Source organism: Aphis gossypii, unplaced genomic scaffold, assembly GCF_020184175.1.
Source record: "Aphis gossypii isolate Hap1 unplaced genomic scaffold, ASM2018417v2 Contig00322, whole genome shotgun sequence".
Taxonomy (NCBI): Eukaryota; Metazoa; Arthropoda; class Insecta; order Hemiptera; family Aphididae; genus Aphis; species Aphis gossypii.
Window position 1 is genome coordinate 365,893 of NW_026083065.1, and position 9,561 is coordinate 375,453.

Here is a 9,561-nt window from a genome sequence, read left to right on the forward strand (position 1 = left end):
TTCAGAGTATATAGTTCTATCTTAAAAGTATTTTTCATCATCAATTTATTTGCTTGTTTATCTGATGTAACCAGTTTTAAAGAAACTCTAGTTCGAACATTCTCCATACATTTACCAAAAACGCTATTAATTAATAATTTCCAAAAATCTTTTTCAAATCTATTTTTAGCTTCTCTCCTCATTCTCGTACATAGTTCGATATATGAGGCCATCCATTTACTCTGTGAAAATTTGATTGCTCGATGAATTTTTACTAATTTAAGACCATTAGCAATTGCTTGTTTTAAATTTTTATAGTGTAATATATATTTTTTTTTTGATGATAAAGTAGTTAATAATTTTTTAACTTTTGAATTTGGAGGACATTCGTTTAAAGGTAAAAACGGGAAATCATTATGTTTTTCATGTAAATATTCAGGATAATCAATATCAACTTCTAATATATATCCGACTTTTGAATCATCAGGAATTTTAGTAACATCTATGTTCAAGTCATCAACCCATTCGAAATCTTTGAAAGGTAGCTCAGTTAACATCGATTTTCCATATAAATTTACACAATCAAGATATGTAATCCATGAAATTGATTTATTAGGATTATAGTTCAAACCTTTAATGTTTGGTATGTTGCTTTAGCATATCTTTTAACTGATTGACAGATACCCCCTCTGATTGAGGATTCAAAATAAAAGCATGTTATAATCAGTCAATTTTTCTAATTTAACCTTAGTATATTAAGCATACAATCGAAAGCAAAGCCTGGAGCAGTCATATAATGAGCAGGATCTAGACTAAGAGTAGATAAACATAAATCTCTAAAATTTTCGAACACATCCGTTAGTATGGTGACATCAGTTTTCAAATAAAGATCACTATACTCACCCAAAGTTTTAATATTAAATACTTTCCAAATTTTTTTAGCATGAGAATAATCATTATTATTAATTTCTTCATTTTTTAAAGAGTTATAAAATGCAGATTTTGAAGGTAATCGAGTTTCGTTTAATTTACTGCAACTATCAATATACTCATAAGGGAAAACCCCTTTTCGTGTGACTAAATCAAATGTTTTATTAGAAAATAATTTTAAAGTTTCTTTAAACCTTGATTTATCTTCAAGTAAATTTTTTGCAAGCTCGCTTAATGAGGAGGCCATAAAACGGAATGTATCAACGAATTTTATACTAAATCTCGGAGCAACCTCTTACTAAAAGATATATATTTTTCTACAGAATTTGGAATAACATGTATATTCTTATCATCAAAACCAAGTTCTCGAATTATAAAGTGACTATCGTAAGATAAGTTATGAAAAAAAATTGGAACAAATGATGGGTTGGTTATTTCAAAATTACATTTAAAACAAATACATTGTCTATATTTACCAGTAATATGACAGTGATCTCTAACTTTAAATAATTCATTTTCTTCAAAAGATAATAAACATATTTTACAAACCTTTGCTATTTGAAATTCTTTTTCCTCCTTTTCAGTCAACGTAATCATTGGTACATTAATTTGATAAATATCATTTATTTTTTTTGAAATATCAATCATATTTTCCATAAAATTTTTTGCCGCATCAATACCTCTATAAATTATTATGTTTGTTGGAATTTTAAACTGTTGCATTAACTTTTCTGTGATAATATTATAGTCAACTTTTACATAAAATGCATAACTCATAATTTCATGTAAATGTGTGATATAAGTTTTACTAGTTTTAGTGAATTCATTTGTCTGTTTAGGTTTTAAAATACATTCAAAGTCAGCATAAATAACAAATGGTATTCTAGAAGTTTTTTTATAACTTTTAAAAAATATGAATTTATTTTCTTTTCCTTCTTCAAACATTATCGGTCTTCCTAATTTATTCTTACTACACATTTTTTCATGTTCAGTTAATCCTGTTTCACCCCAAAGTTTACTTTTACATGGTTTATTTCCAAAAGTTGTAAAACACCTCTTACAAATAATTAATTTAGAACAATTTTTAGTTTTCTGACTTCTAATAAATCTTGAAAAATCTTTAATATAACAATAATGTGATGTTTTATGATTATTGACAAAAAATAAATCAAAATGATTTTTTTCTTCTTTATTATTTATAAATAGAGGGAAAATAGTACCTTTATTATTTAAACTATAAACATTAACTGAAACATTATTTAAACGTTCAAATTTAGATTCTGAACGAAGTGATGAATGTATTGATTTTACAATGATGTGTGTTTTTTTTTTTTTTTTTTTTTTTTTTGTGTCTGTGTACAGCATAACTAGTCGAAATAATGCTCCAATTTCAAACTATGGGGGTGGTTTCCGATGTAAAAGTGAATATCCTTGGTGCATTATAGAGGTAAAAAGTTAACATTTTCCAACAGTTTTCAAAAAAATCGAGAAAAACAAAAAAAAAATGACGGAAAAAAACGGCAATTTTTACGCAAAACCAGTTTTCGACAAAATCGATTTTTTTTATGGTTGTAATTCAAAACTAATCACTGAAAATACTTGAAATTTTCACCAAATGTTAATGTCAGTGGTATCCGTATATAGTTAAATTTTCAAAAAATTTTGACTTTTTTTGAGTTATTTATAGACCACTGAAATTTTCGATTTTTTTGAAAAATTTTTTTAAAGTGTCGATAAAAAATTTTTGGATGACCAAAAAGTTTTGAAAATTTAATACAAGGTTCCTTATGAGTTGTTTTTAATGTAGCTAAAAAAAATTAAAAATCATTAGTCACAATTTTTTTTTATAAGCGTTTTTAGTTCAAATTTTTACGAAATCTGTCGAAAACGCGAAAATTTGCAAGTAATTTTGAAGTTGAAAAATCATAAAATTTTTTTCTTTATAACTAAGTTTTGAAAATTTGGTACAAGGTTCTCCATACATTTTTCTTCAAATATCTGTAAAAAAAAATCTACCGGATTCAGGCATAAAATTTTTATGAGTGTTTGAAATTTAAATTTTTACAAAAACCGCGTTAAATAACAGTTTAGCCTCAAACGATTTTTGATATTTGTTATTATTCAAAAAGTATAAGTCGTAGATACTTGAAAATTTTACCAGTTATTAAGATTCGCGTTTTCTTTACGTGATTTAAATTTCAAAATATTTGACTTTTTTTGAGCTATTTATAGACAACTGAAATTTTCATTTTTCTGAAAAAATATTTTTGAGTGAGTGTCGATAAAATTTTTTTGGCCCTATCAAAATACTTGAAAATTTAATACAAAGTTCCTCATAAGTTATTCTTATAGTGATTAAAAACTTATAAGAATACATTGGCACAATTTTTTTTTATTAGCATTTGAAGTTCAAATATTTACAAAAATTCGTCAAAAGCATGAATATTTGCAAATTATTTGAAGTTGAAAAATCATAAAATTTTTTGTGTTTATAACTAAGGATTAAAAATACAACACTAAGTTTTCCATAAGTTTTCCTTCGAGTAGCTATAGAGAAAACTCGAAGCATCATTATAGGAAAAATTTTAAGTGCGTTTGAATTTTAATTTTAACGAAATCGCGTAACGATAACGATTTATCCTCAAACGATTTTAAATATTTTTTATTATTCAAAAACTATAAGTCGTAGATACTTGAAAATTTTACCAGTTATTAAGATTAGCGTTTTCTTTACGTGATTTAATTTTCAAAATATTTTGACTTTTTTTGAGCTATTTATAGACAACTGAAATTTTCAATTTTTCTGAAAATTGTTTTTTTATGTGTCGATAAAATCTTTTTGGCCCTATCAAAATACTTGTAAATTTTATACAAAGTTCCTCATATGTTATTCTTATAGTGATTAAAAAATTATAATAATACATAGGCACAATTTTTTTTTATTAGCATTTGAAGTTCAAATATTGACAAAAATTCGTCAAAACCATGAATATTTGCAAATTATTTTGTAGGTATATTTCATAAAAATTTTTGTATAAGTAGCTAAGAGTTGAAAATTTAATACAAGGTTTTTCATAAGTTTAGCTTACAATTATTATAAAAGAATTTAAATTTTGTTGTATTCAGGCCATTAAAACATAAACCACCTTTTTTCACCAACCACTAGAAATTATATCCTAGGCTGACAAATCATCTTCGTTCAGAATCGTTTTTCGTATACAATGATAACTATCATTGGATTCAAATTTAACACTTCTATAATATATAATAATGATCCATACGGCACCTAATGTACAGCAGAGCGGTACTCACTTGCTCGCTTTTTTTAATTTGATTTATTGGTGTTGGGAAATCAATACATTTAAAATCTAACCCACTCTTTTTTTCAAGAAAATCAAAATATTTTTGGTTAAATCGTGATTTATTAGAACGCTTATCATATTTGGTTAGTATAGAATATTTAAAACAGTATTTATCTTTATTTTTAACGTTTATAATAGCCTTTTTTTCTCGTATAAATTTAGGTAAATCTAAATATGCACCTCCTTTTAATGGATTTACTAAATTGATTCTCAACTGTAACCCATCTATTGAAACAAGTGTCCATCCTGAACCTTTAGCAATAAATTCAGATTCTTCAGCTAATATTTTATCAAACTTTATGTTTAACAAACTAGCGAAATTGGATGAATTACATGCTAAAACATTCGAAGTTTTAAAAGCCACATCTTGTTTATCATGTGTTATAGGACGTGTGTAAGTAGCGTCAACGTGTAAATTAAATTTGATCGACGTTTTAATACACGTATGTCTTAACTTTAAAATTAACTCATGTAAAATATAGTTAAAAAATAATTTGTAATCTATATAATTTTCACAGTTCTTAATTATGAAAGTTTTTGAACCTTTTCTAAATCTTTCTATTTCAATAAGTCCACTTCCAATCGTGTTCATACGCTGTTTTTTTGTTATTATATTTCTGTTCATAATGAGACTGAAATAATAAAAAAAAACACATTAAATTTATATATATATATATAAATGTATGTTTTTTTTTTGTTTTACATTTTTTAAAAAAAATAATAATAATAAAATTCTTAAATAAACAATGAGTACTTAGTTTTTTTTTAAAAAAAAAATCATTTTAGATTCAAACAAAAAGATTCTGTTAATAAATTTAGATCATCCAATAATGTACAATAATCGCTATGCAGATGATAAGCTAACGTCTGTTTTCGAAATCTAACATAACCATACAAATCATAATATTTATTAACAAGTAATATTTCATTTCTCAAATTTATTATATTCTCTTTTAAGATTTTTATTTTTTTATATCTTGTAAAAGTGTTTTAGCTAAGTATTTTTCACATCTTAATATTTTAATTTTTCTTTTGATTAAAATTATAGTTTTTCTTTGTTCATGTTTACTTTGTACTTCCTTCTCATCATTATCATCGATTTCTTCATCCAATCGATGAATTTCAATTAAGATATGGTTAAGTAAATCCATTTTCTAAAAAAAAACATTTTTTTTTTTTATGTTTTGGAAAAGCTATTATGAACAAAGTAATACTTCTATATAAGTAGGTGTATAAAAAAAAGAAAAAATGGAAAATAGATTAAAGAAATAATATAAATCAGGTTAAAAAAAATAGATTTATTTAAACAAATTTATTTATTTATTAAATCTTCTAGTTGATTATTTAAAATTGTGGAACGATAACGTATACGTCTATTACATTTTTCACCAATATAATAAGAAAAATTAAACTCATCTAAAACGTCCCTTTTTTCATTTCTTAACCTATCTATTTCAACTAGATCTATTATTTTTTTTTTATATAAATTATTAATTTTTTTATTTAAAGCTCTTATGTCATTTTTTTTTCTTTCTTCATCTTGATCAACACTTTTTTGGTTTTCTAAAACTTTCAAATGTAATTCTTCAATCAAAGATCGGAGGTAAACGATTTGAGGAGATTCCATTTTATAATTCTGAAATTATAGGTAAATATTTATTCGTTTATTTTTTTATTTTAAATATAAAAAAGGTAATGTAAAAACTATATCTCATTTACACCACATCTAAAAATCATACTTCAACTACAATCATACTTTAATTATAAATAAATGTAAAACAAACTATATATATATATATTAAATAAGTAAATTTTTGTTTAGCAATAATTCATAAAATATATAAAATCAATCATACTTTAATTATAAATAAGTAAAACAAACTCTATATATATATATATATTAAATAAGTAAATTCTTGTTAAGTATATTATACTATTTTTTTTTTTAAAAAAAATAAAACATAATTTATAATTATTTATATCAACTAAACTCTGAAAGAAAAAGCTAGTAACTATTTTTTGTTTATATATATATATATACCACAGAATATATTCCGTGTACATACCGTACATTTACTATAACTAAGCTAATTATAACAAAAAAATAATAATAACTAAAATTAAGTGTATAAGACGTAACAACACAAAATATTGTTTACGATGTATCTGTGTATATGTGGTTTGGAAAAAAAAAATGTGAAGATATAAAATTAAACATATTATTATTATTATAATAAATGACATACTTTTAAATGTTGTACTACACACTAATCTTTTTGAACTATTCAAAATGTTTCGTACTATACTCAATTTTAGGGCTGGTACAAATTACATATTTCATTTCGTTTTTTTTTTAACGTGGTGTAAAAAAAAAAAAAAAAAAAAACTAAAATTTATTTATTTATGTAACGCAAATACATGTTATATTTTTGATACAAATGAACCTATTTGTGGTGTAAATTATGTAAAATACCATTATTAAATGGAATCATTTTTTATAGTGGAAAATTATAATAGTAAATATTTAATTTAAAGCTAGTTAATAGTAGTAAAGTAATAGTACTTACATTTCTGTTAGCGTGAAGATGCTTAAAAAAAAAATATACTGGCTTCTAGTTGTAGTGAACGGTCTTGGTGAAGATGGTTCAGCACGATTCAACGACGAAGTCCACTTTGTCGTATGTGTAAGAAATTTGAAATTAAAGTTATTTATTCACTGAATATAATAAAAGCAAGCTCGATGTATTGTTAAGTATAGAACAATGTCATCGGTCTATGCGTAAGTGAAGCTTAACTTTGTCTAATTCTTAATACTACCACAACCCATTTTATATTAAACTATTTGGGAGTAGCCCCCAAAATATACGTACGTGTCATGGTAAACAGGAAATTCGACTATACGTTTCTATTTCATATTTTACTATAACCAATTATTTTAATACATATTTTTTTTAAATATATATATATATATATATATATATATATATATATATATATATATAACGATTATTAAAACTATGTTCGTAATCCAATTATTTAATATATTAATATTTATTATTCTAAATCTAACCAACTAATATCAGCTCAGGGCAACAGGAATGAAGTAATGTAATATGTCGGATTTCTACATAGTGTTTTTACTGAACTAGCTGTATGTCTAATTCTTAATACTACCACAACCCATTTTATATTAAACTATTTGGGTGTAGCCCCCAAAATATACGTACGTGTCATGATAAACAGGAAATTCGACTATACGTTTCTATTTCATATTTTACTATAACCAATTATTTAAATACATTTTTTTAATCTTTAAAAATATGTGTATATATATATATATATATATAAACGATTATTTAAACTATATTCGTAATCCAATTATTTAATATATTAATATTCATTATTCTAAATCTAACCAACTAATATCAGCTTAGGGCAACAGGAATGAAGTAATGTAATATGCAGGATTTCTACATACGAACTAGCTGTATGTCTAATTCTTAATACTACCACAACCGCTTTTATATTAAACTATTTGGGCGGCGTAGTCTCCAAAATATACGTACGTTTCTATTTCATGTTTACTATCACCAATTATTTAATTTTAATCTTACCTTGCTAAATTTACGTACCTTGCTAAATTGTATATAACCTTTCAAATCTGACATTGAAATGTAGAAGTCAATTACATTCTTTTAGATACAAATGCACTTGTTATTACATTCTATTTTTTCGAATTGAAAAGACGTACCTTTCAAATTTTATTCTAGTTAGTGTTTTAGCTGAACTGATTATTTTAGACTTAAGAGGAGGAGTAGAAGTGGTTATATAATATAAGAGACTCATCGATACAGTATATTCAGTTTACTTCAACAGATTTACAATCTAGACTTTTTTTTTTTAATAAAATTAATTTAATTTTGAAAAAATATCCTGCTACTCATTTAAAAGCGATGACGAGGAGTCGGTTGTATTTTCCGAAGTAAGTAAAAAAAAAACATTTATTTTTTATTTTTTATTTTTTATTTTTTATTATAATATAATATATAATTATTTTAATAAAAGACATTAAATATTTTATGAAAAATTTATTTTGTAAACCGTCATCAGCTTATCGTCTATTTTAATTATAGGATAATATTGCAACAACATCTCAAAAAAAAGGTACATCGAAAAGGTTAGCTGTAAAACCGGAGAAGAAACCAGTATCGAAAAAGACGAAAAAGGTGAGTTATATAAATTATGACATATTACGAAAAAGTAAAAAAATATAATTTAATTATTATTTTATAGAGCACTGCTATTTGTTATACGGACAAAATATTAGATTTAATAACAGATCCAACTATACCAACCGATGCAGAGAACACCTTGAATATAAAAAAGGATGATTGTTCATTAACGGTTAAGACACCTGTAGACAATACGGCTGTAGATTACTGGACTATAGCACATATAAATGTGCTAAAATTGATAAAGTTGCTCTGCAAGATAGGTAATAATAATAATAATATATATATTTAACTAAAGTGAAATATTTATAATAAAAATTAATTTAACCTAACCTAACTTTTTTAGATGGAAGCATGCTGAATGCTCACTCAAAATATCTTTAACAGGACAGCATCCGGATGATTTAACTACAGCCAAAGAAATGGTGACGCTCATTCAATCTGTTTTCGACAAAATGATGCGACATCCCGCCAAGAAGCTAATCAGACACAAACCAAAAAAAATAAACTTATAAAATGTATGTAATAGGATATGGTGTTGGATTAATTTTATTTAATAAAAAAAAAATTTTTTTAAAAAAAAATTAATAAAATTAATAAAAAATAATAATAATTCATTTATAGGTTAAAATAAAAATAAAATAAAAACAAAAAAAAAATAAAAATAAAAATATTGAAAGTTAGTATACAAGTGGTATTAATTTCACATTTTTTTTTTTTTTTTTTTTTACAAGAACGATAAATTAAAATAAATTAAGAAACTTTTTTTATATTACATCACTAAATCTTGTAATATCATGTTCGACAATGAATTAAAATGAAATTGTAATAACTCGTACATAAATGAACAATCTTCACTTTGTATATTGCTGTAGCTGAAATCATAATTTTGAATATATTGATTTGTAAATTCGTTTCGTTGACAAGATGATAGTAACCCATTTACGTCAGACTTAATTAACGTATAAGCTGTATCAAACGTTTTTTGGTATGATTCCAATTTTTTCTGTTTTTCAACAATATACAAGTCAATACAATGTTGTAATTGTTTCAAACGA

General features: G+C 24.0%; 1 long non-coding RNA gene across 1 annotated transcript; it reads left to right on the forward strand.

Annotated features, from left to right (window-relative positions):
• The first annotated feature begins 8,006 nt into the window (after positions 1–8,006).
• Positions 8,007–9,077, forward strand: LOC126553764 (uncharacterized). Its single transcript, XR_007606579.1, has 4 exons — positions 8,007–8,253; positions 8,405–8,497; positions 8,565–8,766; positions 8,850–9,077. It is a non-coding gene; the product is annotated as an uncharacterized LOC126553764 (long non-coding RNA).
• Positions 9,078–9,561: the final 484 nt, after the last annotated feature.